This window comes from Rhincodon typus, chromosome 27 (genome assembly GCF_021869965.1).
Source record: "Rhincodon typus isolate 14 chromosome 27, sRhiTyp1.1, whole genome shotgun sequence".
NCBI lineage: Eukaryota > Metazoa > Chordata > Chondrichthyes > Orectolobiformes > Rhincodontidae > Rhincodon > Rhincodon typus.
In genome coordinates this window covers 25,800,956-25,826,266 of record NC_063358.1, presented here as the reverse complement: position 1 = coordinate 25,826,266, position 25,311 = coordinate 25,800,956, and positions in this window count along the sequence as shown.

Sequence of the window (25,311 nt, the reverse complement as noted above, 5' to 3'; positions counted from 1 at the left end):
TTCACACAATGTTATGCACCTCAACCAGATCCTAAACTATTCAAAATTGTAACTTAATTCATGCAAAGTCTTGTGTCTAGCACATGTCCTTCACCTCCAGACATCAATCCCCTGACCTCATGTATTGTTACAGTTACAAAACAAACCTCAATTAAAGAAAGAAAGGAAACTTCAGGGCACAGATTTCTGAGTAATTGCAATTGTCCTCTGAATTATTGCAGCATTTTCTCAAGCAGCTACTGTTGCCTAGATTTGGCTATAAACAACTTCCTTGCAGGAAGTATTTGACCTTGACAGTGAAGGGCATGTGTTAGCAGCTAAATATCATAATTTTCCAACTTCAAAATTTTCTGTATTTATCACCATCCGTTTGTTTGCTATTGTCGAAAAAAAATCCTTCCATCTAACAGTTTCCTGGTATCTTGTTGAACCTGTGGTCTAATTAGTCTCAAGTAAAAATCAATGTTTGCTAAGTCATGTCCTAGTCAAACAGGCAGATTGCCAAATTCAAATACGAAGTCTTTAGCATGCGGAGTAATGTCCATGAAGACTGAAGGGTTGATTTTAACTCTTGATGTCAAGTATGCTCAGGAATGTGAGTAGGAAGCCTATCATATTTTGACAGCAAAGAACTAGTAGCCACTTACATGACAGTTTCGGGAAGATAACCACATCCAGTCGATGGGGACTAGCTAGGAAAAGGCCAAGAATTCTCATATTCTGAACAATCATCCATAAGACCGTATGAAATATGAGCAGGAGTAGACTATTCAGCCCCTTGAGCCTGGTACACCATTGAATTGGATCATGGCTGATCCAACATTCCTCACATCCACTTTCCTGCCCTTTCCCCATAACCTTGACTCCCTTACTGATCAAGAATCTAGCTATCTCAGCCTTAAACATACATAAATACTTTGCCCTTACAGTTCTCTGTGGCAAGGAGTTCCAAAGACTCGGAGCACTCAGAAGAAATTCTTCCTCATCTCAGTCTTAAATTGGTGCCTCTTCAAAGACGAGGGCTTCACAGACTTCCTGAATGGTTCACCCAATGGGAAACCCACACATCTGGACTTAAATTCCAACATAGTCCTTTGGATGTTGCGATATCCTAATGTGCTTTATTAATAAGATTCCTTTTTTTAATCAGTGTGCATCACCTGGCACCAAAGTCAGTAATGTTCAAATCTGAATGGCTGCAATGGAACATAAAATGGAGCCACCCCATTTTACCTACTCTTCCAATAATTTCCTACTTATCTGAAGTTAAGATTGACTTTTAAAACAGAGTCTCAGAGCTTTGGTCAGCAGACAGTAGGGCCCATGAGATATATGGCAAATTGAATTAAGAGTATGGGACAAAGAGAAGAAAACCAACCAGAGCATGGGGCCTATTTCTCAACCTTGGAGTGTTCTAGACAGCTAATGTTACAATGTATGAAATAATATTGTCCTCTAAGTCTGCTAGCCATTACTAAACAATTGTCTTAGTTTATGAACTAGTACAAAAGCTTTAACATGTCATGGTCTATATCCTGAAATAGAGCTTCTGGTTGTCAGGAATATAAGTTGGTATCATTATCTGCACTGACAGCTGCTACCCACAACATTAAATGATACATTGATATACTGATGTTGTATTTTACTACAGTACATATATTATCCATGTAATATAAGTAACACAAGGACTATTGTCCATAATATAATCTAATTTCAGAATTCAAGTGATGGCTATAAACCATTCATGAGCTTCTCTCGCAGGTTACAACATGACAGAAATGCCTTAATTAGAATCCTGACATAACCCCTCAAGGGTATCCATCATTTTCAATGCAACATATTCTTAGATATTTGTTTTACGATATGTTCTGTAGGCATATAATTGATATCATCTTTGCACTGTTTATAGGATATGGAAATTTCTGAAACAGTTCTCAAAGCATAACTCTGTTCAACTAACTGCTGCACTTTATTTCCAGTTCACTGATTCCTGAAGGAGAATGCAGTGTAACTAGAAGCTGTGTCCAAAGAGACTCATTTTACTTTAGTATGGAAATTAATTGCTAGCTTTAGGGGAGTTCAGTTCAGTACACAAACACAGACGGTTAACACATCTTTGTGAGCAATGACTGTGAATAACTCAACCCCTATACCCCGAACCAGCAGAGAATGTGGGAACAAAATATTGTGATTTTACAGTAATGAGATACTGTAATTGAGCAATCATAATATGATTGTAATGAATCTCATTACTACATATTGGTAAATAACTGTTCAGAAGATGCTTTTCTTCCAGCTAAGTGATTTACATCAGTGAGTGTGGGAATGGTGCTGTGGAACAGGGCGGTTGCTCTCAAATCCTGCCCACACCCACTCTTTCTATTCTCTTACCCTGATGCTATTATTTTCTTTTCTTGCCGTTGTTGCTGATTTCACAGAAGATTGTTTTCCCCAGTTGAAAGAATTGTGTGGGTGTTTTCTCCCCAGTGTCAGACTTACACAGCGGTGAAAAAGCAGTGAACCTTACAGATAAGCAAGAGGAATTTAGGCTGTTGTATCAGAGCTGGATTTGACACATTGGAGTGCAGCCACAAAGACAAGAGCAGGAAGAGGGGGAGGATATATTGTCCTTCTTGACAGCTCTGTCCAAAACACATAAATATAGGTGAATTTTTTCCCCTTGTTTTAGTCAATTGTTTTATTTTTGGATATCCTCTTCCAAAATGAGTAACTTTGTTAAAGAATTTGCCTCAAAGGGCTACATTTAGTACAGCACACTTCTAACTCAATTTTATTCCAACTTAAAGAAATTTCACCAGGACCAAGTCAACAGCAGGATGCTGTCCCACGGGATTCCTGATGTTAATTTGGTCGAACTTCACATAAATTGACATCTATTAACATCCGCCTAAGATTCAAAGGTGAAATGCCAAACATCCTAAAGCAGCCAACCATCCTATCCATTCCACAGGAATGACATTGAGTTATTTAATTTAAATTCTAATTCTCAAAGACAAAAGATTGTAGGCTGAAATGAGCTAAAATATTAGAATTAGATGCTCCGAAGGAATATCATTTTTGTTAATAATGAGGCACTCCAGCTTTATGCACATTAGGGAAAAGTGCATTGTCTGACTCTGGTACCATAGGCACTTCGGTTCATTAGCCAAGGAAGTAGGGGTTGTTTGAGAGATAAAGGGAAATTTGAGTATAACCTTTTTGTACATTATTACTTCGTTCAATTTTAAATCTACAATGAACTGTACATGTATTTAAAATGCATTAACATGTAACTTCTGTGTAAGTATGACTATCTTTCCCAGCTGGCCCTCAAGTATAGCAACTTTATCAGAGAAACACACACACCCAAATAAGCAGATACAACATCTCCAGCAATTAGCTCCCCTCAAACCTGCAAAGAAATGTGCAGCTAAAGAGAACCAGAGTGGTTAAATTGTCTTGTGCCTTATTATGGCAAGTGGGCTATTAACTCTGTACCTAATTTTCTTGTCTTGTATTTCAATGATATCTTTGTTGAAATAACAGACAAAGAAATGTCATGTGAATGCATTCACTATAAAGCCTAAACTGTCTGAGGGGATTAGCTTTTTTAAAAATATATCTTCAGTTTTGAAGTCAATCCAGGGCACTAACATTTGGACCTTCAATAGCAGTAACTGCCACAAATACTAAGCCATTACTATCCTACCTGTGTTTTCAACTGAAGAGTCTCAACTTTACAAAACTGTGGCCGAATGTCAAACTTAAGTATGTCTATCGTCTGATGAATTATCTGTGGGGCTACTTGACTGTTCAAGATACTTTAGGTAGCAATGACAATACAGATTTAAAATGTACATCACAGTCCAGTGCACGGAATAATCAATGCAATAAAATCCCCAGCAAATGCAGTAAATTGGAATTCTAATTGTGTGGTATATCTTGATGGGGCTGAAGAATATTGTTCAAATGAATTATGTTCAAAACCTTCCAGAATATATCCAACTAGAATTGCCAACCCTATTCCATTATTTCACAGCCACTATGTGGTTACCAGTAGTGCACCAAGCAGTTCTGAGCTTGCTTTCCTGACTCTTATCTTACACCATTCCTCCATCCCCCCTCACCTGACTCTTTGTCACTGAATAGTAAGCAAAATTCTGGCTGCTGGGGAAATTAGCATTCCACGCATACTTGGTTTATGACCCCTCCAAGAAACTCTCTTGCCATCAGACTGCACTACAACTAGATCCATAGGTGACCTGGAGCTTTCACTGGGCAAATCATTGGAGTACTCAAGCATAATTCCCCTCTCTGGTCAGATCTGGTGGCTTCTTTCAACACAGTTCAGAGTGTCCTGTATTATAGTAGTTTCCTGCTCTGGAACAGATGCGGTACATGGTGTCATCATTGGAACAGATTCTGAGAGTGACATAAATAACACTGGGAATGTAAATAAGCAAGTAGACACCAGCATCAACACCAACAATCAACCAGAATCTTTCAGCAGCAACTCTTTCACTGGAGAACCTCCTCAGGGTTCCCTGCATTACCAATCTTGTTCAACATTTCTCTTAGTCCTCCACCCTCCAACAACTTATTCGCAGCTGTACAGGGCATTGACGAGGTTACTCCTGGAGCACTGTGTACAGTTTTGTTTTCCTTTTTTGAAAAAAGATGTAATGGTTTTAGAAAAAGTCGAGAAGGTTCACTTGGCTTATTCCTGGGACGTTGGACTTACTTGATTAAGAAAGATTGAATGCATTGAGCCTATATCCAATGGAGTTGAGAAGAATGAGGGCTGATATTATTGAAACATGTAAGATCTAGAGAGGACTTCATAGGTTGGATGTGGGGAGGGTGTTTCCTTGTGTGGGAGAGACTATTACTTGGAGACAGGATCTAAGACTAAGAAGTCTCCCTTTTAAGACAAGAAGATCGATAGGCTGTGGAAGTCTTTTCTCTTGAAATCAGAGGACCCTGGGTCATAAATTTTCTCCAAGGCTGAGTTTGATAGACAAATGAGCTAAAGTTAGGGTGGGCATGAGAAGACAGGAGGGTGGAATTGAGATCACAGCCAAATAGGCCATTATCTTGTGCAACAGCAGAACAGACTCAAAGGACCAAACAGCCAATTCCTGCTCCAAAGTCCTAAGTTCTGACTTCTGCCCAAAGACGAATATTAATGAAGTAATTGTGAAGTTGACGGTAGTGGTAACAGATATAATTTTAAGGAGAAGATGATATCAAGAAATATTCCATTGTGAATGAAGGAGAAATTTGTATAGCAGGGGAGGGAAGGTTTGGAGAGAGTGAGTGATGTTGTTAGATGTTATTCACTGTAAGAGAGATTTGAAGAAAGGTCTTTTTCGAGAGTTCTCAAATGTCAAGCCTTTTCAAATAGGGCAAGCAGGTCCTGGGACTACAGGGTTGGTTCTCATTGGTTTTGTCACACCTTACCATGCTTGCTGCCTAACAAATCAAGGTCTCCAGCTTGGCACTGACTTCTTCATTAAGCACTTCCGTCATACAATCTGAAAATAGGGGTGCCCTGGCCATCAATATTGTGTCGATTGCCTCAAAACAATTTTTTCATATTTGTGACAAACATCAACTCCCCTTTAAGAGGTGCCAGCTGGCCGTAAGCAGTGGTAGATCCACCAGGTTTCCCTTCATCTCATTGTCAAGCTGTCTCTAAGTATTGCAATTTGCTGCTCGCACTCATCTTTAAACGAGGCTCAATCATCAAGTTTGATTATTTCCTACTGTCATCATTGGTAGTAGCCACTGTTTCAAATGAAAATTGACTCCAACATTACGATGAGTAATGCATAATTAAACATTTTATATTCAGCCATAAATTTGTCCTTTTCAAATCTTCAGCTTAGATTTTTCAAATGGTCATGTTTTAATTGACGTTAGCATATTATATTGAAAGGTTGCCTTATTGATGTAGTTCTTGTTAAAAAAAATCATGTAACATAGGCCAAGTGACTGATACAAAAGACGGCTATGACACCTTCTTAACCTGGACATGTGCGAGTTACCTATATTTAGGGTATATAAATAATATTTCAGAGTTTGTCAAAATCTTTATAACATACGGCAAAAATTATTCTGAGAAAGGATTAGGAAAAGTGGTAAAAGATGAATCTAATGAGTCTAATCGTAAGCTGCAGTTCCCTGTGGTTTGAGTACAGTGCAGCTGGAGACAGTGTGGGTACTTGTTGGGCTATTGTTGTGTGATGTGGGTTTAGCATGTTTATGCTTTGAACAATCTCTTCAAACAATCTTTTAAATGAAAGAGTTCTAGTAATTAGAAGCTGATGTGATGTCATCTCAATGAAATATGATAAATATTCAATGCAACTAACACCATCACATATGATATATGTATTTTTAAAACCAAAAAGGCAACCGTGATGTGATGACTAAAACCTTAAAACCCTACTGAAAAGTGAAATAGGTGGCCATCTTTCATGCTTTTCTCTGCATTTGCATCATAAGGTCATTTTCCTGACTTAACAGTCCTGTGCAGCTTATTTTCTTTACCACATTCAAATCTTCAAACATGAAGGGCAAGTTATTAAAGCCATATTAAATATAAAGCATGTCCTTTATAAATAAGGGCATTTAGTAAACAAAAGAAAGAATGAACTCGTATTTGTGAAGCATTTTCACAACTTTACAATGATCCAAAGAAGGACTTTTCAAATATAACCATGACAGACAAAAACACAGAAGTCATGCTCAGCATATAGAATTGATTAGTTAAGCTGCAGATAATATTGCGTTCAGTTTTAGATACCTACGTTAGGAAGAATATCAAGGTAAAGGAAAGGTTACTGAAGAGACTCACTAAGCTGAAAGGAGACAAGTTTATTGATGAGGAGAGGCGAGAGAATTAGAGCTGTTTTCATTAGAAACGAGAAAGGTACAAACATAACGAAAAGAGGTATTCCAATTGTATGAAGGTTAAAGGTGAAGTAAATAGAAAATAGCTTTGCCCTGGTAAGTCAGTTTGCAACTGAAAGGTACGCATTTAAGATAATTGCTAAAAAATTAAGGGTGCGCTTGATAGATTTTTTTTAAACTTTGAAGAGGGTTGTTAGGATTGGAAGTGCAGAAGCAGAAGCAGTGGTGACGATATCAAAAGAAATGGGTAAATGTTGGAGAGAGGTTAGACAATTGCACAATGGGCCTAGTCTTTTGTTGGAAAATTTGATCATTCTACTCTTTGAAAACCCCACCAAGCAATATGCAATTGGATGTGTTTTTGGTGAACACTTTTTATCCATCATAATTATTTTATATTCAGTAACTCTCTATGAAAATCTCAGAATCCTATTTTGCTTTGATTTGGTCCTTTTAACCAACACAGAGCCCTGTGAGATCTCCGCAAAGCTGCATTTCTGTCCCCTTATGCCATTCTAATTTTCCTCATTCTATTGTTGGTGATATTGCTTTCAGCTGACTTTGTGCGAAACTCTGGAACTGCCTCCCTAAACACTCCATGATTCTACTTCTGTCTTCCTAAAGATGTTCCTTAAAACATAAACTTTGACCAAGTTTAAAATGCCTGTAATGATTGTAATGAGGTTAAGCCAGGTGGACCTTATAGAATATGAGTTTCCTAAATGGAGCCATTAATCTGGCCTAATCAGGGAGCCCTGGCTGACAGATATAAACAGGAGTGTCAGAGATTCTGTTCACTCTGAGAACTGGCTCTGAGAAAGCCGGAGCAGCATCAAGTACAATGCATGCATAAATAAAGGTAACGGGATACTGGCCTCTGTGGAGTTATTTCAGCGTCAACAAGAGTGGGATCCATGTCAGGATTTTTGACAAAGTTAAGCCAACTGGCAGAGGCATGTAACTTTCGTTTAACCCTTAATGAGATGCTGAGAGACCATTTGGTATGTGGCATTAATGATATAACCATGCAAAAGCGCTTACTAGCTGAAGCCCAACTGGACTTCAAACAGGCATTACAACTGGCTTTGCCATTAGAAACAAAGACATTCTCCCCACCTTCCCTTTCCAGTTTGAAATTAAAGTTATTTTGCAATCTGTGATTTATCTGGATTAGATAGATTTCCATTATCAACCCACAATTTGGGAGATTGTAGACTGTATTAAGTGCTTGTAACAAAAGTAGAATCGTGTATACAAATTGACAAATTCAAAGATATTCAGTGGCATGAACACTCACAACTTCAAGTTCATCATTAATTCTTCTACATCTTTGGACTGTGGCTTGAGACTTGTGATATTCACCTGTAAAAGTCTGAAGGAAAATGTCTAACCCCTGCCATCCCCAGTACCATTGCAGGAGTATTAATCATGAAACACTCAAGCTTACAGAGCCTCATGTAAATTTACACGTTTCCTGAATGTCCAATTCTGACAATTTACTCGTTAAATTTTAATCATTACCTAGAATTCATGCAAGAATGATTCTAACTTGTCTCTCATCTATTGCTCCACACTTTAAAGAGCAACTACTAGCGAGCAAATTAAAATTAAATGCATAAGGAGTGGGGACATGGGAAGACCCATAAGTCGACATTCAGTCCACCCTGCAAAAATGTGGGGAATACACTGTGAAACATGATTAGGGATCACAGTACCCAGAGACAGCTAATTGAAAGCCATTTCCATGCTACTAGTTCCATAGTAAGTAGAACTAAAGTGACTGTTCCCAGCTTTGTCAATTTAACAGAAGTTTAAAAATATTAAAAGAAGTGATAACTACTCAACTAGTCTTCCAGATGAAGCTTCCTGGCCTTCAATAGCACTCCACTTCTCAACTGAGAATTTGGAAAATGGTTCAAAGCCAATTCCACAGCATCTTATGCAATTACCTCGAGCACAGGAAAGAATAAGCCTCTCCATTCTGAAGCACTGGATTGCCAAGTTTGATTTTTGAAAAGATTTATTACTAGTGATTTACTTGCTGAACTTGCAGACACTTTGAAAAGAGTGGGCCTGGAAAATAAAATCTTGGACAGGGTGGCACAGTGGCTTGGTGGTTAGCAGTGCTGCCTCACGGCGCCAGGGACCCATGTTTGATTCCCGCCTCGGGCGACTGTCTGTGTGGAGTTTTGCACATTCTCCCCGTATCTGCGTGTGTTTCCTCTGGGTGCTCCGGTCTCCTCCCGCGGTCCAAAGATGTGCAGGTTAGGTGGATTGACCATGCTAAATTGCCCATGGTTTCCAGGGATTAGCCACGGGAAAAATGCAGGTTTACAAGGACAGGGTACGGGTGTGGGTGGGATACTCTCCAGATGGGCTGAATGGCCTGCTTCCGGGCTGTAGGGATTCTAGAATTCTATGATTCTAGAAAATGGCTGTCTGAATGAAGTCCTAATTAAATACCCAGAGGTTTTTCAGAAGGTCTAATGACTATCAAAGCAGCCAAGGCCACCTTACAGTTTGACCAGGAAGCAATTCCATGAATCTGCAAGGCCTGCCCAGAGCCATTTGCCTTATGGGCAAAAGTAGAGGCAGAAATCAGGAGGCCGGAAAGCAAAGGAATCATCAAACCAGTACAGTTTGCAGAATGGGCAGCACCGGTCATACTGATTGTGAAGCCTGACAGTTTGCCTTGGTGCAGATTTTAAATAAATGGTAAACCACAGCCAGATAAATGCCCAATTCCTCACATAGAGGAATTATACATGAAGCAGGACATGAGCCAGGTGTACTGACAATTGCAGTTAGGTGAGGATTTCCAAGGTATGCTACAATTAATAACCGTAAGGGTTTGTGCCAATATACAAGGCTGCCATTTGGGGTATCATCAGCCTATGCCATTTTTCAGCAGATGATGGAGAACATTTTACAAGTTCTTCCCCAGGTCGCCATTGTCTGGATGGTGTGCTAATACAGGGAAGACCAATAAAGAGCACTTAGAGAACTTGGAAATAGTCCTTAGACATTTCTCCAAGGTGGGTGTATGCCTCAGAAGTGAAAAATGAGTGTTCCAGGCAAGCCAAGTGACATACTTGGGCTACAGAGTCAACAAAACTGGGTTACACCCGATGGAAGATTAAGTGAGGGTGATTAAAGGTGCCTCAGCTCTCACTTCTGTACCGGAGATTAGGCTTTCCATAGATTGGTGGATTATCATGGAAAGTTCATTCATAACCTCGCCTCCATCCTGGCACCCCTACATCTGCTATTGAAAAAGGGTCAGCCTTGGAAATAGTCTTGTAGCCAAGACATAGCCTTTAGGGAAGTGCAGAAACAGCAATCATCGTCTGAGGTGTTGGCATACTATGATTCCAAGCAAGATGTGGTGCTGACATGTGATGCCTTCCCACATGGTATGGGATGGTGCAGGAACAGCAACTCATATTCCGCTTGGGAACCCTGCAGCCCAATGGTATCAATGTGGATTTCACAAGCTTCAAAATCTCCCCTCCCCCTACTGCATCCCAAAACCAGCCCAGCTCGTCCCCGCCTCCCTAACCTGTTCTTCCTCCCACCTATCCCCTCCTCCCACCTCAAGCCGCACCCCCATCTCCTACCTACTAACCTCATCCCGCCTCCTTGACCTGTCCGTCCTCCCTGGACTGACCTATCCCCTCCCTAACTTCCCACCTACACTCACCTTTAATGGCTCCATCCCCACCTCTTCGACCTGTCTGTTTCCTCTCCACCTATCTTCTCCTCTATCCATCTTCTATCCGCCTCCCCCTCTCTCCCTATTTATTTCAGAACCCCCTTCCCCTCTCCCATTTCTGAAGAAGGGTCTAGGCCCGAAACGTCAGCCTTTTTGCTCCTATGATGCTGCTTGGCCTGCTGTGTTCATCCAGCTCTGCACCTTGTTGTCTGGTATGGGACGGTGTTGGCTCACAGATGGCTCAATGTACAGGAATGGTCAATAGTGTATGCTTCCTGGATTTTGGCTGATGCAGAGTGCAAATACATCTGGACAGAGAAGGAATGTTTGGCAGTCATCTTTAGTATGAGAAAGTTCCACCAATACTTTTATGTATGTAAATTTGTAACAGAGACAGACCACAAACCCCTGCTAGGGCTACTGAGAGAGGACAATTACAAGTTGGAACACTCCAGGAGCCCAAGTAACAAATGCAGTTGCCTTGAGCTGCCTCCTTCTGGCAGATACACCACCACTGGAACAGCCTGTTCCGGTTTTAAACTTTCTGGACGTACTTCCAGTCACCGCTGACAATATCAGACTGTGGACACAAAAAGATCCTGCCCTGGCAAAACTAAAACAGCTGGTGGTGATGGAGGAAACTAAAGGGCCATCACAACCAGAATTGAAATTTCTTTTGACAGTGAGACCGGGTCACAGTAGAGGACGACATTTTATTATGGGGAGCAAGAGTGATTGTCCCGAGAAAAGGTTGCTGCCGGATGAAATTCACCAGGGTCATCTGGGGGTTTCCGAAATGAAGATGTTGGCGAGAAGTTAGGTCTGCTGGCCAGGATTGGATGTTGACATAGCCGCGTTGGTGGGATAGTGCCCGGAGTGCCAAAAAGGACAAAAGTTTCCATCAGCAGGTCCTGCACATTTGTGGGGATGGCAGGGTAAACCTTGGCCTCAGTTGCACGTTGACTATGCCAGCCCTTTCATGGGATCAGTGTTCTTTGTCATTGTGAATGCCCATTCAAAGTGGTTGGACAAGCATAGAGTTCATTCACCAATAGAAAAGCTGCAAGCATCTTTTGCAATGTACAGGCTGCAGGAAGCGTTGGTCACAGACATTGGGCCATCATTCACCACCAGGGACTTCTGTCTTTCCTAAAGTTGAATGGTATTTGACATATAAGGACAGATCCATACCATCCATCATCTAATGGTTTGGCAGAAAAACATTCCAAACTTTAAGGCAGGTTTAAGGAAACGGTCTACAGCTTCATTCGATACAAAATTGACCTGGTTCCTGTTTGATTTTAGGACCATCCCTGCAACTACAGGGATAGCTCCAGCAGAGTTGCTAATGGGGAGAAGACTCCTCACCAGGTTAAATCTGATCTTCCCGGACCTGGGAGGGAGGGTGAAACAACATCAAGGACACCAATGCTGGACAGGAGACTCCTCTAAGCAAGAGGGACAGTTTACTTCAGGAGACAAAGTTTGGTGCCAAAACCACAGGAACAGCCTGCATTTGTACATGGCACCATTGACACAAGATCAGGTCCTGTGACATATAAAGTTCGGGTAGCTGAGGCACTCCTGAACAAGCATGTGGACCACATGAAAGCTGCAAACTCGCAAATGGGGCAGGAGAAAAACTTACCCAGCCCCTCAGAGTAGCTGGAAATGTTGTCAGAACTCATGGGCCCTCTGTCTAGCATCGAAGAAACCCCAAAATCTGAGATGGACACGGCAGATGTCACAGTCCCGATATCTTTCCCACCTGAAGAAGATGAAGTTTTTCAAGGACAACAAATTCCCCTCCACAGTGGTCGAAAACGCCTTCGACCGCGACTCTCGCGTTTCCTGCAACTCATCCTTCACACCCCCTCCCCACAACAACAACCAAAACAGAATCCCCCTCGTCCTCACGTACCACCCCACCACCTCCGATCCAATGCATCATCCTCCAGCAATTCCGCCATCTGCAATCTGACCCCACTACCAAAGACATTTTTCCCTCCCCACCCTTATCTGCTTTCCGGAGGGACCACTCTTTCTGTGACTCCCTTGTCCGCTCCACATTCCCCACTAGCCCCACCACACCCGGCACTTTTCCCTGCAATTGCAGGAAGTGCTACACCTGCCCCTACATCTCCCCCCTCACCCCCATCCCAGGCGCCAAGAAAACCTTCCACATCAAACAGATGTTTACCTGCATATCTGCTAATGTGGTATACTGTAGCCGTTGTTCCCGATGTGACCTCCTCTACATCAGGGAAACCAAGCGGAGGCTTGGAGATCGCTTTGTGGAACACCTACGCTCGGTTCGCGACAAATGACTGCACCTCCCAGTCGCGAACTATTTCAACTCCCCCTCCCACTCCTTGGACGGCATGTCCATCCTGGGCCTCCTCCAATGCCACAACGATGCCACCCGAAGGTTGCAGGAACAGCACTTCATATTTCGCTTGGAACCCTGCAGCCCAATGGTATCAATGTGGACTTCACAAGCTTCAAAATCTCCCCGCCCCCGACCTCATCCTAAAATTAGCCCAGCTTGTCCCCGCCTCCCTGTCCGTCCTTTCTCCCACTTATCCACTCTTCCCACCTTAACCCCCACCCCCACCTCCTACCTACCAGCCTCATCCACGCCTCCTTGACCTGTCCGTCTTCCCCTAACTGACCAATCCCCACCCTAACTCCCCACCTACACTCACCTTTACTGGCTCCATCCCCGCCTCCTTGACCTGTCCGTCTCCTCTCCACCTATCTGCTCCTTTATCCATCTTCCATCTGCCTCCCACCCCATCTCTATTTATTTAAGAGCCCCCTTCCCCTGCCCCATTTCTGAAGAAGGGTCCAGACCTGAAACGTCAGCTTTCCTGCTCCTCTGATGCTGCTTGGCCTGCTGTGTTCAACCAGCTCTACACCTTGTTATCTCTGAAGTTTTTCAAGATGCTCCAGGAACAAGAGACGGGCTATGGTCTGGTACACGCTGCCTGTATCCGAGGCAGAGATGGAAGAACTGGACCTGGTGCAAAAACTTCCCAAGACAGGCTACAAGAGAAGGAACAGGTCTATGACCCCAGACTTAGACAGGGAGGGATGTAGTGATTATAATGAGGCCCACCAGTTAGACCTCATAGAATATGGGTTTCCCGACTGGGGTGTTAACCTGGTCCAACCAGGGAGCCCTGCAAGACAGATATAAACAAGAGTGTCAGAGTTTCTGTTCACTCTGAGAGAGTTGGACCAGTGTCAAGTACTATGCACTTGTAAATAAAGGACGACTTGTTGATGGGATACTGGCCCCTGAAGTTATTTCACCACCTTTCTGCTTCTGTGACTTTGTGTCAAATTTAGCTTGATAAAGCTCCTCTGGAATGTTTTACTCTGCTAAAGATGCTATATAAATACAAGTCGTTGTTGGTGAATACACTACAGAATGTAACTATATCCCTCCATTACAGGATGAGTATTAGCTGAATAAGGTACGTGAAGATATTTTGACATAGTATCAATTTCTATTGATTAGCTAGTGGCAAAAACATGAGGAAAGCCATTACCATAAATAAGGGTGCCCAAACGAAAATGCTAAAAAGTATGCACAGTTAGAGTTTTGTTGTGGAGTTGCTTTGATGTCCTCATTGTGACACTGCCCTAATTATCTATATCTGAACTATCTGAGCACAGGTTAGTCAGCCAAGGCTTTAAAAGACCAATTGTTCTTAGCCTTAAAACCTGTAGGCCTCTTAACCAGCCATCCCACCTTCAGGGCTGCCTGAACTCACTTCCTGCCAGGTTCCATTACTGAGGTGAAGGCTCCATGTCCAGAGTATCTCTGGACCGGAATATGACACAGCACCATTCCATCCACTTTTGCATAAGTTAATGGAACTCCCACCTGCTTTCAGAAGAAAATTCAGTTGCTTACCCCAAGCCCAACCTAATATTAGATGGTCCAAAAAGCAAAGACATTCTGATGAAGTAGAATGTTGCCTGGTTTCCCAGCTCTGTTGTTCTGCTAACAATCCAAATTAGGGCACTGAAAACATATCAAATGATTCACTTGTTCTGTGCCCCAGAAGGTCACTCCAGTTTTAAGCACAGCAACCAGCTTCACTCAAGAAGCCTCAATATACTCATTTATCTTAAGCTATCTGCTGGTATGGAACCAGGTTTTTGTTTTGGATTTCATCCTTGATTTATACAAGTTTGCTGGTTTCAGTAGGTATGGTAAGGGTGGTGAAGCCACTTTAACACATCTTGTCTAGGAAGTAGAAAAATCACTGACTCCTGATTAGTAATCAATGACCCTTGTTGTAATGTTTGTATCCAGGACAAGTTTGGATGTGCTGTAATGCTTACCCATTGTTGAATCCTTTAATGGGACTCATGCATAAATAATTGTACAGGCAAAGCACTAATGGGCAAGTAATACTCATTGACTGTACCTTGTTAGTGGTCACCAACTTCCTTCATTGTCTTTATAAAATGCAATGTATTATTTCATTCTAAATTTACTAGATATCAGTTCCTCTAGATGGTAACTTTACTTAAAGTGACTTCATAGAACAAGAAGCAGACATTATGGCTCCTCCTACATCACCAGCAATTAAGTAAAACAGATGCCAACCCACCACCAAGTTCTCCCCTATATTAGGATAGGCCAGCCAAGGTACCAACCAGCTCACCAGCCCTTAGGATTATTGAGACATTTAACTGGCTTAGATTTGTTTACAAATCTGGTATCAATGGATCTTCTCTTGGGGATTCCCTTGTAGTCCCAGCAATGAGTATTATCTTTTGGTGCTGCTGACCAGCAGCAGTTGAGGGCAGGGCATCCTGTCCCAGAGGAGCAACATTTACCTTGATAATGTTGTCACTGTCGTGTAAAGGCATTAGGACCCTAGAGCAACCTTGCAAAGAAGGCACAAAGCTGCCTATCACTGGGTGCAAAGGGACAGGGTGAGGTCGGTTAGAATGCACTTGGTAGAAAACTCTGGAAAATCACTATAACTCTCTGGATGACTCACAAGCATATGGGCATGAACACATGAAGATGATAGATTATTCCTAGCCTGATAAAACTGTCAGAGCCTGGTATATCTTGGATTACGAGGTATAGCAGCATTCTGTATTAGTGTATAATAAATAGCATTATTTTGAAGTCTAAACCTGAAGACAGTCTTTGAAGTCCTTTGCCTTCTCCTTGACTTCTCTATAAAGAACCAAAAGTCATATTGTGGTATGAAATCACACGATAAAAAATGTTCTCGTTTTTCAAGGACCGCAATTTTCCCTCCACAGTGGTCGAAAACGCCCTCGACCGCACCTCTCGCGTTTCTCGCACCTCAGCCCTCACACTCCATCCCCGCAATAACAACAAAGACAGAATTCCCCTTGTCCTCACATTTCACCCCATCAACCTCCGGATTCAACGCAACATTCTCTGCCACTTCCGCCACCTGCAATCTGACCCCACTACCAAGGATATATATCCCTCCCCACCCTTATCTGCCTTCCAGAGGGAACGCTCTCTCCACGACTCCCTCGTCCACTCCACACTCCCCACCAGCCCCACCAGCCCCACCACCCCAGCACTTTTCCCTGCAACCGCAGGAAGTGCTACACCCGTCCCTACACCTCCCCCTCACCTCCATCCCAGGCCCCAAGAAAACCTTCCACGTTAAACAGATGTTCACCTGCACATCCGCTAATGTGGTATATCGTATCCATTGTTCCCGATGTGGCCTCCTCCACGTCGGGGAAACCAAGCGGAGGCTTGGAGATCGCTTTGTGGAACACCTATGTTTGGTTCGCGACAAACGACTGCACCTCCCAGTCGCGAACTACTTCAACTCCCCCTCCCACTCCTTGGACGACATGTCCATCCTGGGCCTCCTCCATTGCCACAACGATGCTACCCGAAGGATGGAGGAACAGCACCTCATATTCCGCTTGGAATCCTGCAGCCCAATGGTCTCAATGTGGACTTTACAAGCTTCAAAATCTCCCCACCCCCGACCTCATCTCAAGACCAGCCCATCTTGTCCCCACCTCCTTGACCTGGCTGTCTTTTCTCCCACCTATCCGCTCCTCCCACCTCACTGACCAACCCCCACCCCCACTTCCTACCTACTAGCCTCATCCCCGCTTCCATGACCTCCCGTCTTCCCTCCCACCCACCTGCCCCTCCCTCCTCACTGACCAACCCCCATCCCAACTCCCTACCTACACTCACCTGTACTGGCTTCATCCCCACCTCTTTGACCTGTCCGTCTTCTCTCCACCTATCTGCTCCTCTATCCATCTTCTATCATTACCTCACCCTCTCTCTATTTATTTCAGAGCCCCCATCCCCTCCCCCATTTCTAAAGAAGGGTCCAGAACCAAAACGTCAGCTTTCCTGCTCCTCTGATGCTGCCTGGCCTGCTGTGTTCATCCAGCTCTACACCTTGTTATAAAAAATGGCTGAAGCTTTGGAATCCACTGCCTGGAAAGTTATGCAAGTAGTAAGGATCAAGAAACAAGCCTGAGATTGAAATAACTCCACAGAGGCTGGTATCCCGTCACCAAGTCACCCTTTACTTACCAGTGGAAAGTCTTTGACACTGACCTAGCTTCCTCAGAGCCAGCTCTCAGAATGAACAGAACCACTGACACACCTACTTATATCTGTCAGCCACAGATCCCTGATTGGACCAGATCAACAGCCCCAATCTAGGAACTCATATTCTATGAGGTCCACCTGGCTGACTTCATTACAACCACTACAGAGATCATCTGGAGGAGAGGAGAATTCAAAAAATCATTTTTCTAAAACATCATCAGTACAGCTTTAAGACCAGATAGTAGCCAGAAAAGCCATACAGCTGAACAGCAGCTGTGAAGGGAACATTTTGAACAGAAACTCTCCCAGTAAAACCACCAGAAAACTGTGTATTCCAAAAAAGCTTTTTGCATCTAGTAATATTTGCATTTAGAAAAAGCAGCAAAATCAATAAAAGCCCACTGGTAGCTAAAGGGAGAAATCCAAATCAATTACCTTAGAAAAGACACCAGCTACCAGATTTGATCCCTTGAGAGGGAGAGGACATAAAATTTTTGTTTCTAGCTGATAAACCAGGCTGAGGAGCACCCTTAATAGTTCTAACAGTGATTTAACAAATTCTGAACTATTTAATTGACAAAAAAGTTAAAACCAGCCAATTACGATAATTCTTCACCTATTAGCTTAAATAAAATTGATTGATAAAGGAAAAAATTCAGAAGTAAAAATAATTATTGCAAGAAAGACTAAATTCAAAGAAATGAATGAATTTCCTCATTGAAAATCATTTGCTAAGAAAATGAAGGACTGAAAATTAATTTAAGGGTTGATATTCCAAATATACCTTTCAAAATTACCACACGAACATATGTGTGCCTACTTCCTAAGTTAATCATGAAATATTTCACAGCATTATTAAAAAAGAAAAATACCTTGTCATTTATATATAAGTGCCCTCTTCTCAACAAGTCTAAGTATATGGGAATAAAACAAAAAACTGCAGATCAGAAACAAAAACAGAAATTGCAGGAAGGGCTCAGCAGGTCTGACAGCATCTGTGGGGACAAAGCAGAGTTAACCTTTCGCGTTCAGTCAGCCTTCTTCAGAACCGGTTCTGAACTCAAAATGTTAACTCTGTCTCCAAAGATGTTGCTGGACCTACTAAGTTTCTACAGCAATTTCTGTTTTTGTCTAAGCCTATGGAAGTTGTCTTAGGATATCAAACTCTGCTCAGCAATGATTATGCTTTGTGAATGTGCCTCACTGACTATAACGCCTCTCTATAAATATTCTGCAGAGGTGCTGCCAAACACATCGTCTATATTTCCGAGGAGCCTGCCATTCATCATTTCTTTTCCTTCAAATCAACATGACACTTAATTGATTCAAAAATGAATTAACTAATGCAGTTTCCATATACTCAGCATGAATTGCTACAAGTGTTTAAAGACATTCTGAAGAATTTTAAAGATTGGGATTATCTACTTGACATGATCTAAAATGGATCACCAATATACAATGAGAAACAAACTCAGAAATTGCTGGAAAAACTCAGCAGGGTCTTCAGAAGAGTCACTGGGCACAAAACATAAACTCTGCTTTTTCTCCACAGATGCTACCAGACCTGCTGAGCTTTGCTGGAAATTTCTGTTTGAGTTTCTGATTTCCAGTATCCACGTTTTTTTTAGGTTTTTTTTGCTTCACCAATGTTCTTTTCAGTTCCACAGCACTTAATAAAGGCAGCTTACTCAATGATCTCCCACCTGGAATCTGCAAACTTTGAATCTACTCCCAATGCAGCAGCAAAGTTGCCCACCAAAAGCAGGCAACATCTTTTTACAAAGACATATATCAGGGTGAAATAACATCATCAGGACTCAAGAGTAGTTTCAACTCACTGAGCAGGGAATTCCATGTCACTTTCTTGTCAGTTGAAGGGAAAAGAAGGAGGAACTGGCAAGTTGAAATAGATCTTTCCAGATATGTGAAAATGAACAGAACTGGAATTTATCAAATATTTTCAAATGTTCAGAAAAATATTTGAGGTTATTGCAACTTTTATGTCTCCTTTAAACTCTTGAGTCCTAAAATAAATAGTCTAAATGCCTTGCATTCTACATATTTTTAAAGTTATAAGTCTAATCAGAGGTCTACCAATGGGACCTGCTTGTGATTTGAACGTAATATTGTGGCCCAGGGTCTTACTGACAGCATGACTCCCAACACTGGAACTAAATCTATTCCCAACTTTACAATGGGCAGATAGTGGAACTGCAGCAGGAGGAACTTGTTCCAAGATCTGTGTCTGATCTTCCATCCCATCTCTATAAGCTGCTGGATAAATCAGAAGGCTGGTACTAATGCAGCCTACACGGTGGCACAGTTAGAGGTAGTCACTACTTAGAGGGAGCGCCTCCACCTGGATTGAGAAAGTGTTAGTGAGAAAGTTATGGATGTGTTAGGGCCAAGCAGGGTGCCATGGCAATAAGAGGTGTCAGCCTCAATTACGGTGGCCATTACGCAGGGAGACACTCCCAGCTTTGGAGGTTCTACAAGGACCCCAGCCACCTCCCAGGATACTGCTAGAGGCAGTCTCAATCCAATTGGAATGCTTCCCACGTGGCAGGGAACTATTCTAATGCCGCTAAAATGCCAGAGTCCTGGTAAAATGCCACCAGTGGCTAATAAATTGGCTTAATTGGACAGCCATCTCCACAGTCGGTAGATGACCGAGAGGTTGCCACTCCAGCAGTTGGGAATAGAAGAAGTCCTTGTTTAACATCGCCCAGATTATTGTTGTTTCAAGTTAAAGTCAATATGTTATTTGGATGTAAAATATCGCTAAGCATCACTAGATAATGAGATTGGTTTTAACATCACTTATTATTCCTGACATGATGGGTGCTACCTTTATGCGACCACTCCCATTCTCTGACTTTGGGCTGCAGCTTTCCAACTTGTCGTGTCTCCTTGTGCCACACCATTGCCCAAGGTCTGCAGGTCACCAGCCAACAGATAGCCCACACACACCTGACTTGTGCCTTGTAGATGGTTTAAGAAGTGAGTTACTTGCTGTAGTATTCCTAGTCTCTGAACTGCTCTTGTAGCCACAGTATCTATATGGCTAGTGCAGTTCAGTCTCTGGTCAATGGTAACCCCCACGATGTTGATAGTGGGGATTCAGTGAGAATAATGCCATTGCACATCAAAAGTCAGTGGTTAGATTGGCTCTTTTTGGGGATAGTCATTGTCTGGCATTTATGTGGCATAATTGTTACTTGCTACTTTTCAGCTGAAGCCTGGTCTTCCAGTATTCAGGCACAAATTGCTTCTGTATCTGAGGAGTTGATCACTGTGCAATCATTGGCAAACATCTCCACTTCTGACCTTATGATGGAGGGATGGTCATTGATGAAGCCATTGAAAATGGTTGGACCTAAGACACTACCCTGAGGAACTCCTGCAAAGATGTCCTGGAGCTGAGATGACTGACCTTCAACAACCACAAACATCTTCCTATGTGCCAGGCATGTCTCTAACACAGGAAGTTCTCACTTAAAGTTGTCGTTACATTTCTGAAACTTACAAGTTAAAATGAAGCGACTTTAAGTGAAGGATTGATATCCCATAGGAATTAATGTCAAAACAGGAGATGGGTTCTGTAGGACCTTCCTTAGCAGAGAGCAAAACATGAAAATGTTATACATGTACCCTGTAGTTGAAGCACAGTACTTTAAATAGCTAAGTTCTTGCATTGGTGAATGAAAAAAATGAAAACATCGTTACAATCAAATAATTTAAAAATATAAATGAAAAATCTGGCTTCATTCTTTAGTGTAGAGTAATGAACTATGGTGGACTCTCTGAGAGTAGAGTCCAGGTTTCTGCTGCCCAGGGCCTGCACAGGAGTGGGTGAGGAGGAAACCTTTGCTCAAGAGTCTCTGGGCTGCCTGCTGGGACCATCCTTATTCCTGTTGGCATGTTGATCGCTACCTGGTGGGGCCTTTTTGAGGGGCTGTTGTGCACTTTTTGTTGGCTTTCACAATCTTCAAGGTACTCTTGGTCTACTCCTCAGTGGGACTGCTCCTTTGGGCTGTTGCGTTGCCTTGGTCTTCCTCCCATCCCCTCCACCTGGCTGGGGGGAGTGCTGTTTGCGACTAGACTGGGGATCATAGCTCCTGACTGATGGTGCCATGTGGGAAGTTGTCGAAGTTTTGCCAGAGGTTGCCATCGTGCCAGAATGGAGTACTGGGGTTGTGGCCAAGTCCCTGTGATCAGCTGGAAGAGCTGACATCGCCATGTCCTTGAAGGCCCAGTGAGACGGGCTGCTGGGAGCTGCTCTCTGGGTGATGGTGTGATGGACACCATCCAGAACAAAGAAGCCCGTTTCATTGGCATCACATCTACTCCGTTCATCACCAACGCTCAGTAGCACTAGTGTGTACAATCTACAAGATAAACTGCAGATATTCACTAAGGCCAGTTAGACAGCACCACTTAGACACTACCACTACCATTTAGAAGGACAAAAGCATCAGATACATGGGAAAACCACCAGTTGCAAGTTCCTTGCCACTCACCACCCTGACTTCAAAATATATTGCCGTTCCTTCACTGTCGCTGGGACAAAATCCTGGAGCTCTCTCCCTAATGCCGTTGTGGGTCTACCTCCATCAAATGGACTGCAGCAGTTCAAGGAGACAGCTCACAACCACCTTCTCAAGGGCAACTAGGGACAGGCAATCAATGCTAGCCCAACCAGAGGCGCCCACATCCCACAAGTAAATAACAAAAGACCCTGGTGATTGGGGCCCAGTGGTCTTTATTCTCAAAGCTGTTTGCTATCCTGTTGCCACAACACCAACCTCCCAGTCTGCCAAAGGAAAATTCCAACCCATGTCTCTAGCATGAGCTCAATCGTAGACATATACAATTTTTTTCAAAATGAGAAACATTTGTTGAATTGAACACAGGTATAAAATATTAAACTGCTTTACTCCACAAACATCAAACAAACATGCAAAACCACACTTAAAGCAAATTACATTCACTTAACTCAAAAGTAACTTTAATAATGAAAAAAAAACACATACCCTTATGCATTCCATAAATGCATTTACTGAATTTATTTTTGGCATGCTTTATGCTCAGACAACTGTTGAATGATCTCCTAAATTCTGTCTAAACTTTAAAAAGTTAATTAACCAATTTCCTCTTCTGCTAATTGTGAGAATCTTTCTCACCACAGTGGATGTAAATATTGCTACCATGAGATGGCTAATTGTTTAAATGTGCTTTCTTCTCCTGAATAATCTGTGTGGGATGAAACAAAATATCATTGCCTCAGTTTAAAATAGACTGAGACTTGTGGCACCCCAGAATTTGGCTCAGATAACTTTAATTCATGTTCTTCAAAGCCTGTCATCTATGCCTTTCTTTTTAAGGCTGTGGAGTTTTACTTTGAGTTCAAGCAGAATCCTTAAGCAGAATTCAGTTCCAAAGTTCTTTCCTTGAAGAAAAAAATCAAACAACTCGAAATGATGGCAAGCATGAACTAGAAAGCTGAGCTTGCTAGATGCAACTTTTTGCACTAGAGTAGATTGCGAACTGTACTTGACTTCAACCATGTACAGAAGCATTATAAAAGAAAATATAATGCTAAGCACCTATGGACATATAGGACATGAGGGCAGATGATTAAATTCTTGGTCTAAGGAGCAACTTTATGTCTTAAAGCAGGAAAACAAGGTAAACAGGCAAAGAGGTTTAAGGAAGGAATTCTTGAGTTTATTGTGCCCTACTCAGCTGAAGGCAGGGCCATCAGTATTGGATTAATTAAAATCAGCGATGCTCAAAAAGCCAGAATTAGAAGAGCACTGCTACCTTGGTGATATATAGGACATACAGAGGGGCAGAGGTTTGAAAACTAGGATGAGAATTTTAAAACAGAGAGCTTTCTTTACCAGAAACTAGGGTGGGCCAGCAAGTGCAAGTGTGTCACATCGGGTATCACCACAGAATCCTTTACACTCAGCTGAATAATCGAATGGAAACTGCATCCAAAATGGAACACCACAGACAACACAGCACTCTGTCAGGACGTTACTGAAATATTAGTTTAGATTGTATGATTAACTCCTGTCTTGGGAATTGAGCCCACAACCATATGATTTAGAGTTCAGAATCCAGAACCAGCAGTTACAGTCTAAGGGTACAGGGTAGGCAATTTAGAGCTGAGATGAGAAGAAATGTCTTCACCCAGACAGTAGTGAGCCTGTGGAATTCTCTGCCACAGAAAGCAGTGATGACAAACATTGATTGTTTTCAAGAAGGAGTCAGGTATAATTCTTAGAGCTAAAGGACCAAAGGTACAGGAAGAAAGCGGGAACACAGTACTGGGTTGGATGATCAGCCATGATCTAATTAACTGGCAGAGCAGCTCAAAGGGCCAAATGGCTTATTCTTGTTCCTATTTTCTGTGTTTCTATGTTTCTAGAGTTGAATGCATTAACGAATGAAACATTTGGCAATATATGCAGAGAAGCTAATTATGGAACCATAAAAGATAAGAAGTAGTAGCTGTTGAGTTTCTCAAGAGGCATAAATACCATGTGGATTTCGTATTTAACTTTGCCAACTGAATAACAAGGTAGCAGTGTGGATCGTCCACTGTTAAAGTGTGTATCTGATTTTCATCCTGATCAGTACTTTAACCACATTGCCACCCAGCTGCCAAGATAAAACCTTATCTCCGTGTCTTTGAGAAGTTGTCACATTGACAGACATGGAACAAATGAAAAGTCATTCAGCTATTGCACAGTGAAATATTGAGAAGTTTATTACTAAATTTGATCTAAATATAGTGGAATCACAGAATAAACATGTTAACAGAACTGAGGTGCTTCATAATCTCCTTTTCCCATGGCAAAAGTGGAGGCGACCAAAAGGCACACATTTAAAATATTCCAGAAAAGAGACAGAGGTGACAAGATGAAAAGAGTTACCATAATGACTTGTAATGATCTGAAAGGTACTGCCTGAAAGGGTAGTGGAAGCAGATTCAATAATGACTTTCAAAACTGAAATTGATAAGTACTTGAAGCAGATCAATGGGGAAGGAGCAGGTGAATGGAATGAATTGTATTCCACTTTGAATGAGCAGGCATGGGAGACATAGCTTCCTTCTGTGCTACATCGTTCTATCATTCTATGTGGAAAATGTCATTAATGTGCAGAAGGAATAAACTGTAAGAGGGGACAGATATTTAATATAAAACTTTTAACAGCAGCATTCCTAGTAACTGCTTTTTCTTCTGCAAAGACCCCCATAGTAGCAATATCTGAAACCGAAAGTCAGTGTTGTGAATGTCACATCATTCACCATGCACGGATCCTTGGAGTGGATGCACACAGCCATGCAGCTTCTCAGGAACGTTGCTCAACGTTGGAACAATCATCAACAGGACATTGTGATCAGATTGTGGCTAGCGCTGAAATTAGTTGAACACTAGTACCCCTGATGGCAATTTACAATTTGTTCCCACAATCATTCAGACTCCAAACCACTCAACAGAATAACAAAGGATCCTTTTAAGTCTTAAAGCAATTGTTTGGAGTACCAGAGGGGACTGGAAGAGCAAGCGAATGGGAACCACTTTAACTCCAGGGAAGAGTTGATCCAAAGTATTCTTACTACATTCAAATCTAGAATCATGCAATCCCTACAGTGCAGAAAGAGGCCATTCAGACCAATGGGTACACACTGACCCTCCAAACAGCCCCCTACTTTATCTCCACAACCCTGCATTTCCCATGGCTAATCCACCTAACCTGCACATCTTCGGACTGTGGGAGGAACCCAGAGCATCTGGCAGAAACCCGCACAGACACGGGGAGAACATGTAAACTTCAGTTCCACACCGTCCATTCAACCAATGTGGAAAGTCTAGCTACAGGTAAGCTGGAGCTAAGAGGTGTATACAAATGGAGATAACAAGGTGTGGAGCTGGATGAACACAGCAGGCCAGGCAGCTTCAGAGGAGCAGGAAAGCTGACGTTTCGAGTCTGGACCCTCCTTCAGAGCATTTCTGAAGAAGGGCCCGAAACGTCAGCTTTCCTGCTCCTCTGATGTTGCTTGGCCTGC